Below are 19,897 nucleotides of genomic sequence, written 5' to 3'. Positions count from 1 at the left end.
TGGGCTCCTTTGTGACAGACTTTTTTTTCCTTAGTAGAATGTTTTCGAGTTTAATCCAAGTCATAGCATATATCAGCACTTTCTTTCTTTCTTTCTTTTTTTTTTTTTTTAAGGTTTGATTTATTTACTTCAGAGAGAAGAGCGAGAGAGGGTGAGCACAAGCATAGGGGAAGGGGCAGAGGGAGAGGGAGAAGCAGGCTCCCTGCTGAACAAGAAGACTGATACCAGGCTCGATCCCAGGACCTGGGATTCTGACCCTAGCTGAAGGCAGATACCCAACCGACTGAGCCACCCAGGTGCCCCGTACTTCATTTCTTTTTATGGCTCAATAATATTCCATTATATGGATATATCACATTTTATTTATCTCTTCGTTAGTGGGTGAAAACTCAGGTTGTTTTCACTTTTTAGCCACTATGAATAATGCTGCTATGAACACTTTTGGACAAGTTTTTTATGGAGGTAGGTTTCCATTTCTCTTGGGTCTATACCTAGGAGTAGAATTGCTGGGTCATATGGTCACTCTGTTACAGGATTTCCTTCTCTTTGGTGCCCATGTTTCGTGGTCATGCCACTTCGAAGAATGAAGAGGTAGACCAAATGAAGAGTGGTGGGCTGCAAAGCAGTTTACGGAGCCATAATAAAGTGGCAGTACAAAGCTCCCGCAAAGGGAAGGATCCCAAGGGAGTTGCCACCAGTGTGTCTAAGTCTAGGGGGGGTTTAAGGACTTGTGGGTGGGCTGCTTTAATCTAATTAACCCTCCCTGCACCTCTCATCCAATCAGATTTTTGCCATCTATCTTTTGAAAGGGTGGAGGGCTCCTTCCTAGGGGGTGTAAAATCCTTTTAAGTATGGTTTCCTCTTCGGGTGGTGGGAGCTCCTGTCCCTGTCTGCCTTCCAAATGTCCTTCATCAACTCTGTTTAACTTTCACACTGTCTTGCTAAGTGGCACAGCATTTAAGCATTTTTTTTTTTTTAAGATTTTTATTTATTTATTTGACAGAGAGAGATCACAAGTAGGCAGAGAGGCAGGCAGAGAGAGAGGTAGGGAAGCAGGCTCCCTGCTGAGCAGAGAGCTTGATGTGGACTCGATTCCAGGACCCTGAGATCATGACCTGAGCCGAAGGCAGCAGATTAACCCACTGAGCCACCCAGGCGCCCAGCAATTTTTTTTTTTTTTTTAAGATTTTATTCATCCTGGGGTCCCGGGTGGCTCAATGGGTTAAAGCCTCTGCCTTTGGCTCAGGTCTTGATCCCAGTGTCCAGGGATCAAGGTCCAGGGATTTTATTCATCCATCTGGCAGAGTTCTCAAGTAGGCAGAGAGGCAGGCAGAGAGAGAGGAGGAAGCACACTCCCTGCCAAGCAGAGAACCCGCTGCGGGGCTCATTCCAGGACCCCGGGACCATGACTTGAGCTGAAGGCAGAGGCTTTAACCCACTGAGCCATCCAGGTGCCCCTAGAATTTTTGCCTTCAAGTTTATTTTGTCTGTGGGGCGCCTGGGTGGCTCAGTGGGTTAAGCCGCTGCCTTCGGCTCAGGTCTCGATCTCAGGGTCCTGGGATCGAGTCCCGCGTCGGGCTCTCTGCTCGGCGGGGAGTCTGCTTCCTTCTCTCTCTCTGCCTGCCTTTCTGACTACTTGTGATCTCTCTCTGTCAAATAAATAAATAAAATATTTTTTTAAAAAAGTTTATTTTGTCTGATATTAACACCGACACTTAAGCTTCCTTATGGTTGCTTTCTGCACAATACATCTTTTTCCTTTTCCATTTAAAAAATTTGAACCTATGTGTATCTTTGAATCTAAAGAGTGTCTCCTAGGGCACCTGCGTGGCTCAGTCCTTAAGCATCTGCCTTCGGCTCAGTCCATGGTCCCAGAGTCCTGGAATCGAACCCTGCAGTGGGCTCCCTGTCTGCTTCTCCCTCTCAAATAAATAAATAAAATCTTAAAAAAAAAAAAAAGAGTATCTCCTAAAGATAGCATACAGCTGGATCTAATTTATTAATGTTTATTAATGACAATCTACATTGGATTGCTCAGTTCATTCACTTTTAATGTTGCTACTATCGATGTAATTGAACTTAACATCTGCCATTTAAATTTTTCTTTTCTATGTCTCACAACATTTTTGTTCTCTTCTTTGTTTTTGTTTATTTGTTTATTTTCATTACCTGAATATTTTCTAGTGTAACATTTTTTTTTAATATTTTATTTATTTCTTTGCCAGAGAGAGCAAGAGTGAGAGAGTGAACTTTTTAGAAAAGATTTATTTATTTGTCAGAGAGAAAGAGAGCACAAACAGGGGAGCTGCAGGCAGAGGGTGAAGCAGGCTCCCTGCTAAGCGGGGAACCTGATGTGGGACTTGATCCCAGGACCATGGGATCATGACCGGAGCCATAGACTAACGCCCAACCGACTGAGGCCCCCAGGCATCCCTCTAGTGTAACATTTAAATTTCTTTACTTTTTTCACTTTTTAAAAAGATTTTACTTATTTATTTGACAGAGACACAGCGAGCGAGAGAGAAACAAGCAGGGGGAGTTGGGAGAGGGAGAAGCAGGCTTCCTGCTAAGCAGGGAGCCCAATGTGGGGCTTAATCCCAGGACCCTGGGATCATGACCGGAGCCAAAAGCAGACGTTTAAGGACTAAGCCATCCAGTGGTCCAGCCACCCAAGTGCCCCTTTTCACTTTTTTTAGAGTTATTTTCTTATTGATTCCTCTAGGGTTTAAAAAATTATCCTAAAGGTTCATAATCCTCTTTAGATTTATACCCACTTAATTTCAGTGAGATTAAAAAAAATAATCTGTGGTGATTCAGGAACTCTTTTTTTTTTTTTAAATTTTATTTATTATTTATTTGACAGACAGAGATCACAAGTAGGCAGAGAGGCAGGCAGAAAGAGAGAGGGAAGCAGGTTCCCTGCTGAGCAGAGAGCCCGATGTGGGACTCGATCCTAGGACCCTGAGATCATGACCTGAGCCAAAGGCAGTGGCTTAACCCACTGAGCCACCCAGGCACTCTGATTCAGGAACTCTTGAGGGTGTTTCCTCTTATGTGTATCTCCCTTGAACTATTGTTATATTTGAACTATTATTATATTTGTGGCAGTGCCTAAAATGTGCTTCACTATTTTGATAGAGAGAATCAACAGAGTCAAGTTTTCTGCCTGTTTAACTGGGGTAGATGGTGCTCGCCTATTATACACCAACACTTCTGTCTGTAGAAAAACAAATGATGATTTCAGAGCATGGAAGATGACTGAAACACCGAGACAAAGAATGAAATTGTGCCTGACATCTGTTTTGTTTGGGATCTGCCCCACAATCTCAGGACTTATGCCTTCTGTTGGCTTCATTAACCCATTCAGTGTATTTATCTGGTGGTTCTTGCGTACTATGCTGGGTGCTTCTGGAATACATTAATAAAGCAGGGTTCCAGCTCTCCCAGTGTTTTCAGGGACATAGCAATCTAGGTCGTTCTGATTTACACTCTTGACTCATTGTCCTTAGTGCTTAGCCACAAAACTCCAACTTCAGCTGAGTCTAACTCTTTCGCTAGGCTGAAGTGCCAATGAAGAAATTACACGAACTTGGGCTGGGATAGTTTTTTAAAATCTTATTTATTTTATTATTATATTTTATTCATTTATTTAATTTATTTATTTGACAGTGAGAGCGATCACAAGTAGGCAGAGAGGCAGGCAGAGAGAGAGAGAGGAGGAAGCAGGCTGCCTGCTGAGCAGAGAGCCTGATGCCGGGCTCAATCCCAGGACCTGGGGATCATGACCTGAACCGAAGGCAGAGGCTTAACCCACTGAGCCACCCAGGTGCCCCTGGGCTGGGATATTTATTGCTTGTTTGGTATCAGTCAGGGAGATGTGAACCTTTGAAGAAGTGAGATATCTGTATTTTATTTTATTATTTATTTGTTTAGGGAGAGAGAGCAAGTGAGAGAGCACGAGTGGGAGGGCTAGAGGGAGAGGGAGAGAGATAATCTCAACATACCCTGCGGAGCAGGGAGCCTGATGGAGGGCTTGATCCCACGGCCCTGAAATCGTGTGTCCTGCTGAAACCAAGAGTCGAATGCTCAACTGATTGTACCATCCAGGGGCCCCAAGATGTTTGTGTTTTAAACCCTGGTGTGGTTCCTTTTCAGTCTCCCTTTCTTAGGGAGAACCCAGGGCTTTCTTGTGACTGAGCTCAGTCCCAGGCTCAGGCCATTGTTCTCTTCCTTCCCCACATCAAATTTTAGGTGGATCTCTGGGTTAGCATTAGATGGCTTTTACCTATGACCTGTTCAACCTTTGGTTTTATTTCCCATAGTAAGTGTGCAATATCAACACAACCAGAAAAACAACAACAACAACAACAACATGTTAAAGCGATTTTATTCTGAAAACAAAACAAAACTTGATTGCTTCTTGTTCAGTTTCTTTAGGTCTCAATAAGAGATGGATGAGTTCAGCTGATATAGCAAGTAGTTATTCTTGCCCTTTGTCCAGGATATATTTTCTTACCTCACTTAGCATCAACTTGGCAAACTCAATAACTTAGCCATTCTGGGGCATCTGGGTGGCTCAGCTGGTTAAGCATCTGTCTTGGGCTCAGGTCATGATCCCAGGCTCCTGGAATTGAGTCCTGTATTGGGCTCCTGGCTCAGCAGGGAGCCTGCTTCTCCCTCTGCCTGCTGCTCCCCCTGCTTGTTGCTTGCTCTCTTTCTCTCTGATAAATAAATAAATAAATAAATAAAATCTTAAAAAAAAACAAAACAAAACCCAGCCATTCAGTTTGCTAAGCTAGATATCCTAGCTACATCTTTAATCCCCACATCCAAACACTTACTAATTCTGTCAATTGTCCTTTTAAATAGCTCTCATATATGTCCCCTTCTTCTCACCCCACTTGCTGCTACCCTTAGTTTAAGCATTTGTCATCCTTCATCTATGTTACTGTAATGCCCTCCTTATTGAGCTCAAGTGCAGTTGCATTTCCCTTGAGTTCAGTCTCCTAAATAGTGACTCTTCTCTATGGAACGTCTTTCACTGGCTCTTCTGAGAGAGTCTATGTCAGATTGTCCCAGCATGGCCTACACGCTTCTTCTTCTTTTTTTTTTTTTAAGATTTTATTTATTTGTCAGAGAGAGAGAGAGAGCTAGCGAGCGCACAGGCAGACAGAATGGCAGGCAGAGGCAGGGGGAGAAGCAGGCTCCCTGCCGAGCAAGGAGTCCCATTTGGGACTCAGTCCCAGTATGCTGGGATCATGACCTGAGCCGAAGGCAGCTGCTTAACCAACTGAGCCACCCAGGTGTCCTGGCCTACCCACTTCTTAAGCACTGACACCAAGTGGATCTCCTGCTGCTTCTTGTTCAACAACACTCAAACTGCCTTCTTTTCTAGTTGGCTTTGGTTCCCTCTTATCTGTTGGCCTTTGACTTTGTTTTTCCTTTGGTCAGAATGTCCCTCTTCCCTTGCCTGCCAACTAAACTCCTCCCCTACTGGTTCGGAAGGGGGAGTCAGTCCTTCTCCATTCAGCCTTCCCTCTCATAGAGTGCAGGCTGTGAAAATCATCCCATCTGCTCCCACTGTATCCAGAAGATAGCAACATCAACAGTGATGATGGATCTCGGGGTAGAAATTATAAAGTAACTGTTGATGTTTATTGAACACTTTTATATGCCAGTATCTGTGCTTGGGGCTTCTTAGGTACTAATGTATTTAATCCTCACAATGACCCTGTTAGGTGGGCCTTTTTATCACTTCATTTTATTATAACACTTGGCCTGTTGTCTTTTTTCATTTGTTCATTTGAGAGAGTGTACGAGTTAGGAGAGGGACAGAGGAGGAAGGAGAGGGACAAGCTGACTCCCTGCTGAATGTGGAGCCCAATGTGACACTGGAACCCAGGACCCCGAGACCATGCCTGAGCTGAAACCAAGAGGCATTGGCTTTAACTGACTAAGCCACCCAGGTGCCTTAACACCTTACAAAACATAAAGAGATGGGGCACCTGGGTGGCTCAGTCAGTTAAGCATTTGATTCGGCTCAGGTCATGATGTCCAGGTCATGAGATTAAGGCCTATGCTGGGCTCCACGCTGGGCATGGAACCTGCTTAAGATTCTCTCTCTTCCTCTCCCTCTGCCCTGTCACCCCCCAACATGTGTGTGCTCTCTTTCTCTCTAAAAAAGAAATAAAAATAAGATAGGACTTGGGACGCCTGGGTGGCTCAGTTGGTTGGAGGACTACCTTCGGCTCAGGTCATGAACCGGGAGTCCCGGGATCGAGTCCCGCATTGGGCTCCCAACTCCATGGGGAGTCTGCTTCTCCTTCTGACCTCCTCACTCATGCTCTCTCTCACGATCTCTCTCTCGAATAAATAAATAAAATCTTAAAAAAAAAAATTAAGATAAGACTTAACAACAAAAAGTCCAAACAGCATGGTTGACTCTCCTACCTCACTCTCCAACCTGTCTCATACCATCCACAAATGTGCTTCAGGCCTCCTGGCCTGTTCCTCACGTAAGCAAAACTATATATCAGCATCAGCACCTTAACACCCATTGTCCACTGTTTAGAATGCTCTACTTCCCCATGGTTGGCATACTTGGCTCCTTCATCTCTTTTTCTTTTCTTTCTTTTCTTTTCTTTTTTTTTTTTTTAAGATTTTACTTATTTATTTTACAGAGAGAGATCACAAGTAGGCAGAGAGGCAGGCAGAGAGAGAGGAGGAAGCAGGCTCCCTGCTGATTAGAGAACCTGATGTGGGGCTTTGATCCCAGGACTCTGAGATCACGACCTGAGCAGAACGCAGAGGCTTAACCCACTGAGCCACCCAGGTGCCCCTACCAGCTCCCTTTGCCATCTAGTTGGCAGAAGCACCAGTCACAGTTGTAGAGGAGGCAAGCTCTGAATCTGACTGACTGTTAGGGCCAGCTCTGGGGTGAACAGTGCTGCAAGGGTAACCTGTACAAATCCTCTTGTTTAAAGGTTCACAGAGTAGTCAGTTCAAATAAAGCTGATCCATTTGTTCAGGGTGCTTTAATAGGGTCATGGGTGGCTATCTCAGCTCTTGGAGTAGGGTCTCAGTCATTAGGCAGGCTAGGATAGCTCGCAGTGGTTTGTAGGCTGAGCGTGACCCCTCAGTCTCTCCTGCTCTCATCCGTTGCTTTGCACCTACCTTTACTCTAAATTCACCTAAATCGGATTAACTGTTGCATCTTATCTACATCCTAAATCTCTCTGCATCATTAAGTTCCTTTGATTAGGAAGCCTCCTTTTTAATTTTTTTTAAAGATTTTATTTATTTATGATAGACACAGATCACAAGTAGGCAGAGAGGCAGGCAGAGAGAGAGCGGGTGTGGGGGAAGCAGGCTCCCTGCCCAGCAGAGAGCCCGACGTGGGGCTCCATTCCAGGACCTTGAGATCATGACCTGAGCAGAAGGCAGAGGCTTAACCCACTGAGCCACCGAGGCGCCCCTCCTTTTTAATTTCTTAATTGTTGCAATAAATTTCACTGTTTCCTTATCTAGTTCGCCTGTGAAGGCCACAGTCAAGTATAGTTTACGAAGCCGTAAAGCATCCCATGATGAACGCTGCTGGCTAAATGCTTCAGTTTTGTTCCTAGAGGGTTAGTTCCAAAGTCAAAGATCCCGGGTTCTAGGGGCGGCTTCTCTGAGTCTCTGGAAGAGGCACCAGACCCGCCGGTCTGGAGCTATCGCGCCGGGTGCCGTTTCGGACGTTCTCTCAGCCTCCTCTCTGCCGCACATCGGGTCGCTGGAGCAAAACGAAAGCAAGCTGCTGCCACGGGTGTCACAACCCGATCGCGCGTAGCTCCCGAGTCCGGGAGCCGAGGCCAGGTGGGCTCTCCCCTCCCGGGTACCCGGGAGCCCGGGAAGGGGCGGGGCGGCCGTGGGCGGTGGGCGGAGCCTGGCGGCGACCTGGGCCGCCAATAAAATCGCGAGCCGGAGCGGGCCGTGCGCTTGACGCTGCGTAGCGGGTTGCGGACTTGCGGGCGGAGGGGCCGGGGAGCGGGTGAGTTCCCGTCAGGGCATCTTTCTGCCGGCCGCGCGGTGCCGGCTTCCCTGCTTTGCGGTTCCCGACGAGGTCTCCGCTGTCGGGCTCCGGCCCCAGGTAATGCTCTTGAGGATCCGCGCCTCACTTCCCGCCCGGGTCCCCCCGCCTCAGCCGCAGAGGAAGGGGGAAGAAGTGGCGGCTTGCACCTCCGGCCCGGCGGGCCTGGCCTCGCTCTGGGCCAAAGGGTGGGGGAGGCGGCCCGGAGCCGCGGGCAGGGGAGGCTCCGTGAGTCCTGGGGAGCTTGGGGGCTGGGGTGGGCGGGAAAGTTACGGTGGGGGCGCCCTTTAAATCTTGGAGGTTTGTTACGTGCCCCCCAGATCCCGTGGCATCTGTCAAGCTGGGAGTAAAGTTATGAATTAGAAGACATTCTGTTGAAAAAGCGAAACCAAAAATGTGCCCAGGAAGCCTAGAATTGATTTGGAGGAAAAGTGTGTCAGGGGGCAGGTGGCGCCTCAAGACCTTGAAGGCTGGCTGGGCACCAAAGTAACCATGCTCATATTTTTAAATATTAAAGTGCAATTTTCTGTCACTGTTAAATGTTAATAGCCATTTAGTTTCTCTGATAGGTATATTTAGAAGTTATTTGTAACCGAGAAACAACTGTAAACGCTGTTTTTCTTATTTATATGTAGATAAAGTTCACTGGTCACTTTCTAGGTCGTAGTTGAAACTACTTTTTTCAGAGTACCTTCCTTTGGCACAGAATTCATCTTGAAGCGGTCCCCCCCCCCCCCCCCCCTTGATGTGGGTAGTATCAATGAATGACTTGTTGGGGATGTTTGTGTGCTCTCTAGGCAGGAGAATGGCTTTTGGAAGGAGCTCTGGTATATTCAAGACTAATTACTTAAAAACGCATGTGTATCCATGTCTCACATGCTTAGAACTCTTTATTTATTTATTTATTAAAGATTTTATTTATTTATTTGACAGAGATCACAAGTAGGCAGAGAGGCAGGCAGAGAGGAAGGGAAGCAGGCTCCCTGCTGAGCAGAGAGCAGAGAACAGAGAGCCCAATGTGGGACTCCATTGCAGGACCCTGAGATCATGACCTGAGCGGAAGGCAGCGGCTTAACCCACTGAGCCACCCAGGCGCCCCTGCTTAGAACTCTTAAAACACTTGACGTTCTCCTAGAATAAAGACCAAAATACTGCTGCCACTCTTCTCCATTTTATTTTGGGCCACTTTCCTTCTGGTTCTCTAGACTCAAGCCACATTGGTTTTATTTTTGTTCTAAGAAGTCCTCTAAACCATCTCCTGGTCTTTTGGGGTCTCCTCCACCTCTGATGTGCCATTCTTTTTTTTTTTTTTTTTTAAGATTTTATTTATTTATTTGTCAGAGAGCGAGCGAGCGAGAGAGGGAGAGCACAAGCAGGCAGAGCGGCAGGCAGAGGCCCAGAGAGAAGCAGGTTCCCCACTGAGCAAGGAGCCGGATGTGGGACTTGATCTGATGACCCTGGGATCTTGACCTGACCCGAAGGCAGCAGCTTAACCAACTGAGCCACCCTGGCGGCCCTGCCATTCTCTTTTTTACTCAAATCCAACCCATTCCTCAAGTTATCACTTGGGGAAACCCAGCCTTCTCTCTTTTAAGCCCACCTGGTAATCTGTTTTCTTTAGCAGCTGGTAATCATCAGTTGTAATGCTTGTTCTCTTTGTTTAGCATGTACCTTTCAGGAAGGCTGGGCTAGTGCATCTATTTGTGTCTTAATTACCAGAGTCTGGTCAAGCACCTGACAAAAGGAAAGAATGAAGGAGTTGGAGAACAGAGGAAAGAACTTGTTTGAATGGAAAATGTTAACAAGGGAGTTAACAAGGAAGGAGTGCCCCTTCCTTTGGGGAAGGAAATGAAAAAAGTTTTTAACAAAAGGCAGTTAATGACTTTTTTTTTTTTTTTAATTTGTCACTTAGAGTAAATAATTATATTGCCCATACAGATGTGAATGAGATCTTGGGTTCTTTAGCTAAGTGACTTAATCATTTAGAGATGTTTAAGTGTTATAGGGTTGTACTTGGGTTAAGTCTTTGTTGGGAAGGGAAGGAGGAAACTTTATTTTTGGAATTGTAAATATATCTGCAATTGTTCTCTTTTCCTTCACTGACGGTAGAAGTGACACAGTGAAGTTGGTCCCTGAGAGTTAGTTGGTTACTCTTTGTTTTATATAGGTTCTTTTGAAAGTTTTTTTTTTTTTTAAGGTTTTTAAAAATTTATTTGACAGAGAGGGCGCGTGCACAAAGCAGTGGGGTGGGGAACGGCAGGCAGAGGGAGCAGCAGGCTCCCTGCTGGGAGCTCCCTCTTGGGACTGGATCCCCAACATTCTGGGATCATGACCTGAGATGAAGGCAGATGTTTATGGACTGAGCCACCCAGGCATCCCTGAAACCTTTCTTGCTTGCTTATTTATCTATTTTTATTTGGGACAGAGAATGAGAGAGAGAGCACAAAAGTAGGGGAGGTCAGAAAGAGAGGCAGACTCCCTGCTGAGCAACTTCCTTCAACTCAAGCATTGTGACCTGAAGGCAGTTTAACCAGCCGAGCCACCCAGGCACCCCTGAAAGCTTTTTAATAGGTACACTGCATGCAGGCCAAAGTTGATATTCAGTTGACAAATCAGTTTTGTGTTGCTTCTTCTTTTTTTTTTTTTTTTAAAAGATTTATTTATTTATTTGACAGAGAGATCACAAGTAGACAGAGAGGCAGGCAGAGAGAGAGAGAGAGAGAGAGAGAGAAGCAGGCTCCCTGCTGAGCAGAGATCCCTATGCGGGACTCGATCCCAGGACCCTGAGATCATGACCTGAGCCGAAGGCAGCGGCCCAACCCACTGAGCCACCCAGGCGCCCGCTTCTTCTTTTTTTTTAAAGGATTTTATTTATTGGGGCGCCTGTGTGGCTCAGGGATTTAAGTCTCTGCCTTGGCTCAGGTCATGATCTCAGGGTCCCACATTGGGCGCTCTGCCTAGTGGGGAGCCTGCTTCCTCCTCCCTCTCTCTTGCCTGCCTTTCTTCCTATTTGTGGTCTCTCTTTGTCAAATAAATAGATAATCTTTAAAAAAATCTATGCAATGATTCTATTTATTAGAGGGAGAGAGGCTTGCAAAAGCAGGGGGAGGGGCAGAGAGGGAGAAGGGCTCCCCCATGAGCAGGGAGCCTGATTCCAATGCTGGCATGATCCCGGTCGCCGGAGGCAGACACTTGACGAATGGACTGAGCCACCCGGGTGCCCCCTATGTTGGCTTCTTAATGTCACACTGAACATGACAGAACCAGTGCATAGATTGGAATCTTTGTTTGTTGTATTTTAAAATAGCTCTCTGATCAGATTTATGTCCCCCTGAGTGAAAATGTTTCCATTGCCACTTACTGGCTGTGTGACTTTGGACAGGCTTTATAGTGTTTCTGAATCTTTAGTGTCTTTTAAAATGCAAATGTTAAATGTGATCCGTTGTGCACCTGCCCTTTTCCCCAGTACTGTAAATGTTACTGGATTAGTAAACATGAGTTCCTGCTTCCTTTATTGCTAGACCTTCTGAGAGACTGGTCTTATGATCACTGTTTCTACTTCCTCAACTCATTTTGCAACCCAGTCCAATATATTTCTTTGTCCTTCTTCCTGAAACAGATTGTACAAGTAAAGTAAATTGTAGCTATTAATGTCCCCAAATTGTGAAATATTTTAGGTCCCACCTCCTGTTTTAGTTCCCTCCTTCCTTTTTTTTTTTTTTTTTGGTCTAACTTGAATTTTCCATGATACTGATCAGATTAGTTCTTGAATCTTTTTTTTTTTTTTTTTTTTTTTTAAAGATTTTATTTATTTTATTTGACAGAGATCACAAGTAGGCAGAGAGGCAGGCAGAGAGAGAGAGAGAGGGGGGAGGAAGCAGGCTCCCCGCTGAGCAGAGAGCCCGATGCGGGGACTCGATCCCAGGACCCTGAGATCATGACCTGAGCCGAAGGCAGCGGCTCAACCCACTGAGCCACCCAGGCGCCCCTAGTTCTTGAATCTTTTAACTGGATTTATGACATTGCTTGCTCATAGTTTTACTCTAATCTCTCCTAGGCTTTGGGTTTTCACCGTTGTTTAAGTGCCTTGTAATATTGGGAAAATTACTTAACCTCTAGTATGGGAAGATAGTATCTACTGCATAGGTTGTTGTGAGAATTGAATGAGCCATAGTATTTACTAGGGAAATGTTAGCTTTATTATTTCCTATAAATATCAAGTCACCCTCTTGTTTATTTTTTCTATATTTTATAAAAGTTTTTTTTAAGGGGGCGCCTGGGTGGCTCAGTGGGTTAAGCGTCTGCGTTCAGCTCAGATCGTGATCTTGGGGTCCTGGGATCTAGTCCCACATGGAGCCCTCTGCTCAGCAGGGAGCCTGTTTCCTCCTTTCTCTCTGCCTTGCCTCTTTGCCTACTTGCGATCTCTCTGTCTGTCAAATAAATAAATAAATTCTTAAAAAAAAAAATTTTTTTTTTTTTACGTAATCTCAGCACCCAACATGGAGCTCGAGCTCACAACCCCAAGATGAAGAGTATGATCAAGATCAAGGACTGAAAAAAAAAAAAAAAAATCAAGGACTGAACCTGCTAGGTTCCCCTGTCCTCTTGTTTTTTAAACTCTGCAGCTCCCTGTTTGTGTGAAGTTGCAAATGTCTTCTAATCAGTTCTGAGCGTCCTTGATCTTTTGTCATGCCCTTCCGTGTATCCTGTGGAATACCGTATTCCTTCTCTTCCATTAAGATTTAACCTAGATTTTACTTTATTTAGGAGACTTTTCTAGGCACCAGTCTTGTAATTCCTTAATACCCTGTACATCTCAGGTATAGCTCTGTAATACCACTAGGTATTAGAATTATGTTTTTGTCTTTTACCCACTAGAATTTCACTCTTTGAGGGCAAAGGCTGTTATATAGTCATTTTTGTATCCCAGGGCTTGGTACTGTAGTAGACCTCCATAAAATATTTAAAATAGTGAATCCGTCACCAAGGTCTGTACTTAGGTTTTTCATAAAGTGCTCTCTCCATCCCATCCTGATTTGATACCTAGAAACTTCATTTCTTCTTTGAACTCTGGCTAGAATATCACCTCTTCGATGAGGACTTGTTGGAATTCCCTAAATGGTTTGTTATACTGTATGTGTGTGAGTGCGCGTGCGCACCTGCGCAACCAGTGTGATGGGGGTACACCTCTCTGTTACACAACACATTTATCTGATGTCATTGTAGAAGGAGGTGCTTAATCTACATGAATTTTCACATACTTGACATGTGCCTTTGAAGTGTCAGAACTTAAAAGAAATTTTTTCAGTTCAAATTACAAAGTTTTTTTCCTGCCTTCTAAGTTCATTTTATTCATTTTAAAGAGTTTATTTATTTGGCAGAAGAGAAACACAGTGAGAGAGGGAACACAAGCAGGGAGAGAGGGAGAGGGAGAAGCAGGCTTCCTGCTGAGCAGGGAGCTGGATGCCAGGCTGATTGGGATCATGACCTGAGCTGAAGGCAGACCCTTAACCCACTGAGCCACCGAGGCACCCCCCCCTGCCTTCAAAGTTTAAACCAGCATAGACTTTTTAAGGTGCCAGGGTCATTTTTGAGCATGAACTTTCAAGGTCTAATTTGATACGCTGATGTTTTTTGGGCCTTATAAGAAACATAACCCTGGGATGCCTGGGTGGCTCAGTTGGTTAAGCAGCTGCCTTCGGCTCAGGTCATGATCCCACCGTCCTGGGATCGAGTCCCATATCGGGCTCCTTGCTTGGCAGGGAGCCTGCTTCTCCCTCTGCCTCTGCCTGCCTCTCTGTCTGCCTGTGCTCACTCTCTCTCTCTCCCTCTATCTCTGACAAATAAATAAATAAAATCTTTAAAAAAAAAAAAAAAAAAAAAAGAAACATAACCCTTCTGGTCCTTCATTGAAAGACTTACTCTTGCTCTCTCTCTTCAATGTTTATTTCTCCTTTTAAAGTTTATTGTTTTCCTTGGATGCCTGCGTGGTTCTGGTTAAGCGGCCACCTTCTGCTTAGGTCTTCATCCCTGGGGTCCTGGGATAGAGTTCCACATTGGGCTCCCTGCCCAGCTGGGTGCCTGCTTCTCCTTCTGCCTGCCGCTTCCCCTGCTTGTGTGCTCCCTCTTTCTCTCTCTGACAAATAAATAAATAAAAACTTTTTTTTTTTTAAGATTTTTATTTATTTATTTGACAGAGATCACAAGTAGGCAGAGAGGCAGGCAGAGAGAGAGGAGGAAGCAGGCTCCCTGCTTGAGCAGAGAGCCCGATGTAGGGCTCGATCCTAGGACTCTGAGATCATGACCTGAGCTGAAGGCAGAGGCTTTAACCCACTGAGCCACCCAGGTGCCCCTACATAAAGGTCTTAATGAAAGAGTATAGCAAATAGTTAAGTACTCACTTAAGGGAACTCACTAACAATTCTTAATGTTTTTTTAATTATTTGAATCATTTCAGGAGAACAGTCTCTCAAGTTTGAGAGAATTTTCCAATGGAGTAAAGGGCATAGCATTTGTCAGCAAATTGTTGTTCAGAGTCTCTTAGGCAATCTAAGTTTAGAGTTGGGTCCTGAATAGAAGATGTCGATGAGAAGTCTGAAACTCAATAGAGCAGAGCACCTGTGTGTGTATGTATAAAAAAATGGAAATCGGGGCGTCTGGGTGGCTCAGTGGGTTAAATCCTCTGCCTTCAGCTCAGGTCATGATCCCAGGGTCCTGGGATCTAGCCCCGCATCGGGCTCTCTGCTCAGCAGGGAGCTTGCTTCCTTCTCTCTCTCTCTGCCTGCCTCTCTGACTACTTGTGATCTCTCTGTCAAATAAATAAAATTTAAAAAAAAAAAAAAGGAAATCCCAGGCTAGGCAAATGTCCTCATAAACTGTTTTATATTTATCTTTTAGCCTTAATAGGTAAAGTTAGGAATAAAAGTGAGTATCATTTCAACTCTCATGTCCTTCATGGACATGTGAAGGACCTTTGTTTCATTCCTTTAACATTCGTGAAAATGCTTGGTAACACTTTATCCACTTAATAAAGGTGTATTAAGTACAGAGTGTTCGGGCATGGTTCTAGATACTTGGAGAAAATAATGAACAAGACAGAATTGTACTTTTCATGGGGATTCTAGTCTGTGGGGTTGGTAGATAATAAAGGTGATAATGTGCTGGCAGTAAGGGTTCTGAAGAAAAATAAAGTAAGGGATAAGAGAGTAAGAAGGTGCAAGAGTGTTTAGTCAGGGTGGAGAGGGGAGTCCCTGAGGAGGGGGTGTTAGAACAGAGAACTTGGATGAGGTGAAGTTCGAGAAAGGCTTGAGAGTATCTGGGGGACATATTCCAGACAGAGGAAATAGCAAAGACCTGTGAGTAGGAATGAGTTGGCTTGTCCAAAACACAGCAGAAGGCCAAAGTAATTAAAGCAGAACAAGTGAGAATAGTTGTGGGAAGTGGTGGTGTGGGGGAGGGCCTGGGAGGTGAGTGGCAGATGATGGAAGAGTTACTAGACCGTGGTGAGCACTTAGAACAAAATCTACTCTTTGGGGCGCCTGGGTGGCTCAGTGGGCTAAGCCTCTGCTTTTGGCTCAGGTCATGATCCCAGGGCCCTGGGATGGAGGTCTGCGGCCTGCATTGGGCTCTCTGCTCAGAAGTGAGCCTGCTTCCCCCTCTCTCTGCCTGCCTCTCTGCCTCCTTGTGATCTCTTTCTCTGTGAAATGAATAAATAAAATCTTAAAAAAATAAAAAAAATCCACCCTTTGGAGGTTTTTTTTTTTTTTTTTTTTAAAGATTTTATTTATTAATTTGACAGAGAGAAATCACAAGTAGACGGAGAGGCAGCCAGAGAGAGAGAGAGAGGGAAGCAGGCTCTCCGCTGAGCAGAGAGCCCGATGCGGGACTCGATCCCAGGACTCTGAGATCATGACCTGAGCCGAAGGCAGCGGCTTAACCCACTGAGCCACCCAGGTGCCCCCCTTTGGAGGGTTTTGATCGGGGGGTAACTTGCTCTAACTTACCTTAGAAGGATTAGTCTGGGTGCTGTGTTAAAAGTAGAGCAGAAGGGAGAAAATGAAGACAGACCAGTTAGGAGGCTACTACTATGAGACGGGACCACACTTAGACTCAGGAAAAGTGGTGGATGTAGTGAGAAGGCGTCACAATTGGGGATTTATTTTGAAGGTAGAGTAAAATGGACTTGCTTTTGGATTGGATAAGGGAAGTAAAGAATTAAGGATGACTCCTGGGTTTTTAAAAAATCTGGGCAGAATTGACTGCTCGTCCCATTAACTGAGATGGAGAAGACTGCGAGAATGGACTTGGAGGGAACAACAGTGGTTCAGTTGCTGGGAATCAGAATTATGGTCATGGTAAATTGTTGGTTAACAGTAAGTTCTAGGGGAAGGTATAATTGGGACATAAGAAGAGTATGTTGGGGACAGAAGTCAAGGAGCTGGGAGGCCAGGGTATTGGATGGATCTTTGTACGTGGGTGTTGAAGTTAAAGAAGTGTAGAGAAATTAGTGGTAGGGAGAGAGACAGGGGGACTGAGTGAGGTTCAGAGATGTACCCTCATAATCTTATGAGTCACATGATCTGATGATCTGAGGACTTGCTCAAAATTGAGGTGAGCTTTTTTTTTTTTTTTTTTTAAAGATTTATTTCTTTACTAGAGAGAGAGAGAGAGCGCGTGCGCAAGCACAAGAGAGAGCGCAAGCATGAGAGCCTGGGCTGGAGGGGCAGAGAGAAGGAGAGAGAACCCCAAGTAGATTTTGCTTTGAGCAGAGAGCCTGATGCAGGGCTCGATTTCACAAGCCTGAGATCATGACTTAAGCTTAAACCGAGAGTCAGACGCCTAACCAACTATGCCACTCAGGTGCCCCAAGGTGAACCATTTTAAGTAATTTGTCCTTCCTAACATCTGCATGTATGACAATAATAAAATTTAGTATTTTCTTGGAAGCCATATGGTGTTTGAGCTGCATTTGAGAAGGTGTATAAATATGGCCCTTTATTTACCCTCATCTAGTACATCATAAAAGCAAACTGTAGAATTTGACAGATGGTATGGTTTAATGTTTGACCACCACTTAGCATACAGGAGGTAGATACGTAGGTATCAGATTACTTGGTTAGTTTTGCAAACTTGGTTGTTAGTAATGATGACACTTCAGGGTATATTGTCTCTTTTGTTACAGCTTCCTGCAGTAGTATTTATCTTCATGTTTTAGATGAGGAAACAGACTCAGAGAGGCTGGCAGATTTACCAAGGACACTGTGGTATGACAGAGCAGGGGTGTAAACTACCTTCTAGTGTTTGGATACCAAATCCGGTGCCTTTGGAATTCTCACTTCCTTCAAAGTAGAGGATATTGAGGCTATAGAAGTTAGTATTGACTTAAAAATAACTAGATTTAAACTCTGGTGGTGTAATTGTACAGACTCAGTACCTCAATAATAGCTTTTGAAAGAAGGCTTCGTTCTCTAGACTGTTTGCTCCTCTCATCACCAAGAATTTGATTCATTATTCCATAGGATACCCAGGCTTAAATTTTGGGGAGAGGCTGTTAAATACCATTTAGTTGTCAAACTTGTTTCATTCAGTGGCTTTTTTTTGTTTGTTTGTTTTTGTTTTTAATACTTACTTTAGGTAGAAGGAGAGGCAGACTCCCTGCTGAACAGGGTAGGGGGGCTATTAAACACCATTTAGTTGTCAAACTTGTTTCATTAAGTTTTTGTGGTTTTTTTTTTTTTTAAAGATTATTTTATTTTATTTTATTTGACAGATGGAGATCACAAGTAGGCAGAAAGGCAGGCAGAGAGAGAGGAAGGGAAGCAGGCTCCCTACGGAGCAGAGAGCCCGATGGGCTCTATCCCGGGACCCTAGGATAGCGACTTGAGCCGAAGGCAGAGGCTTTAACTTAACCCACTGAGCCACCCAGGTGCCCCCCCCTTTTTTTTAAATACTTAATTTATTTGAGGGAAAGGAAGAGCAGACTCCCTGCTGAACAGGGAGTCCTGATAGGGGACCCGATCCCAGAACCTGGGATCATGACCTGAACCAAAGGCAGACACTCCATGGACTGAGCAACCCAGGTGCCCCTTTCTTAAGTATTTTTTTTCACCTTTTTTTAAAGATTGTATTTATTTATTTATTTGACAGACAGAGATCACAGGTAGGCAGAGAGGCAGGCAGAGAGAGAGGGGAGGAAGCAGGCTCCCTGCAGAGGAGAGAGCCTGACGTAGGGCTGATCCCAGGACCCCGGGATCATGACCTGAGCCGAAGGCAGAGGCTTTATTACCCCACTGAGCCACCCAGGCGCCCCTTTTCACCTTTTTTTAAAGTAGGCTCCACAACTTGAATGAAACCTGAGGCAGGGCCTGAATTCACAACCCTGAGATTAAGACCTGAGCTGAGACCAAGAGCTGGATGCTCAACCGACAGAGCCACCCAGGTGCCCCGTTTATTAATGCTTTTAATCAACAAGGGATAATCAACATGATATAGTATCAGCCAAAAGCAAAGTAACATTGTTTTAGTCACCTGGTAGAACTTAACTTCATGTGATAAAAAGTGTAATTATCTCAGTTGCTAAAATATTTTAAGTTTTTGCATAGCCTTAAAAGTCTAGGGACCTTGGGACGCCTGGGTGGCTCAGTGGGTTAAGCCGCTGCCTTCGGCTCAGGTCATGATCTCAGGGTCCTGGGATCGAGCCCCGCATCGGGCTCTCTGCTCAGCAGGGAGCCTGCTTCCCTCTCTCTCTCTCTCTGCCTGCCTCTCCATCTACTTGTGATTTCTCTCTGTAAAATAAATAAATAAAATCTTTAAAAAAAAAAAAAAAAAAGTCTAGGGACCTCTTCTCACCCCCGATTAAGAACAATTCTCTTAGGTCTTGATGAGTAGGATGCAGGGAGCTCTTCATAGTAAAGATGATGCTCGTTGTCATCCTCCCAGCATCCGTTTTCCTCCTGATCCTCTGTGAGGAGCACGGTATCCTGTTGGAATAACTAGTTGCTCTGTACTCCTGCATGCCTGTCACGCTCCAGGTGCTCCCTTTCTATTTGAGGGTTAGGGTTAGGTTATTGTCCCTGTCTTGGAGAAGCTGATGCTTAGTGTAAGAGGCAGATGGTGTCGCTGAGTGTCGTGGTGTGATAGGATACAGAGTGCAGTGGGACCGCAGAGGAGGGGGTGATGTGAGAGATGGTGCTCAAAGAAACCTTAGCACAGGAGGTCATGCAAGGTCATCTGGTCATCACAGGCCAGGCTCTGGAATTCCTGGGGTCTGGTTTTGGATCTCAGTTCTGCCTTTGGAGAATTAGATGATTTGGGCAAGTTAAGTTCCTCTAAACCGCATTAGCCTCCTGTAAAATGAGGCTAGTACCTGCCTCTTAAGGTTGGAAAAATAAAGGACTTGGCAGTACAGCATCTGGTAGGTACATAATAGCTGCTCATAAAATCAAAACTCTGTTGTTACTGTGTTCCTGTTGCTGCTGCTGTGACCCTCACTTTGATGGGTGGGTAGGGCTCATTAAATCAAAGCTCTGTTGTTACTATTGCTGCTGCTGTGACCCTCACTTTGATGGGTGGGTAGGGTTAGAGGAATAAAGAGCAGAGGACAAACAGCTTTCTAGAGATAGGAAAGAGTATATGGAAAGACATGATGACCAAAGATAGTATTTGGGGAATAAAATAACCAACATATCTGCCTTACAGATTATGTTAAGAATAAAGTACATGTAAAACACATAAACATGGAAAAGTATAGTACCTTTCCTAGATGCCAGGAAAAAAAAAAGTACAGCCCTTATTTTTAAATTCCACATTACCCCTGTATAATTCCTTCAT

The 19,897-nt window shown here is 44.9% G+C and overlaps 1 protein-coding gene across 1 annotated transcript in view; it reads left to right on the top strand.

Annotated features, from left to right (window-relative positions):
• The first annotated feature begins 7,947 nt into the window (after positions 1-7,947).
• The window catches only part of SOAT1 (sterol O-acyltransferase 1), an 80,605-nt gene continuing 68,655 nt past the window's right edge, over positions 7,948-19,897 (top strand). Inside the window, exon 1 of the mRNA XM_059145261.1 lies at positions 7,948-8,128. The gene's annotated coding sequence lies outside the window, so the exon portion shown is untranslated. The remainder of the gene's footprint in view (positions 8,129-19,897) is intronic.

This window comes from Mustela lutreola, chromosome 14 (assembly GCF_030435805.1).
Source record: "Mustela lutreola isolate mMusLut2 chromosome 14, mMusLut2.pri, whole genome shotgun sequence".
Classification (NCBI taxonomy): Eukaryota; Metazoa; Chordata; class Mammalia; order Carnivora; family Mustelidae; genus Mustela; species Mustela lutreola.
The sequence above is the reverse complement of the archived record's forward strand: the minus strand, read 5'-3'. Positions and strand labels throughout refer to the sequence as shown.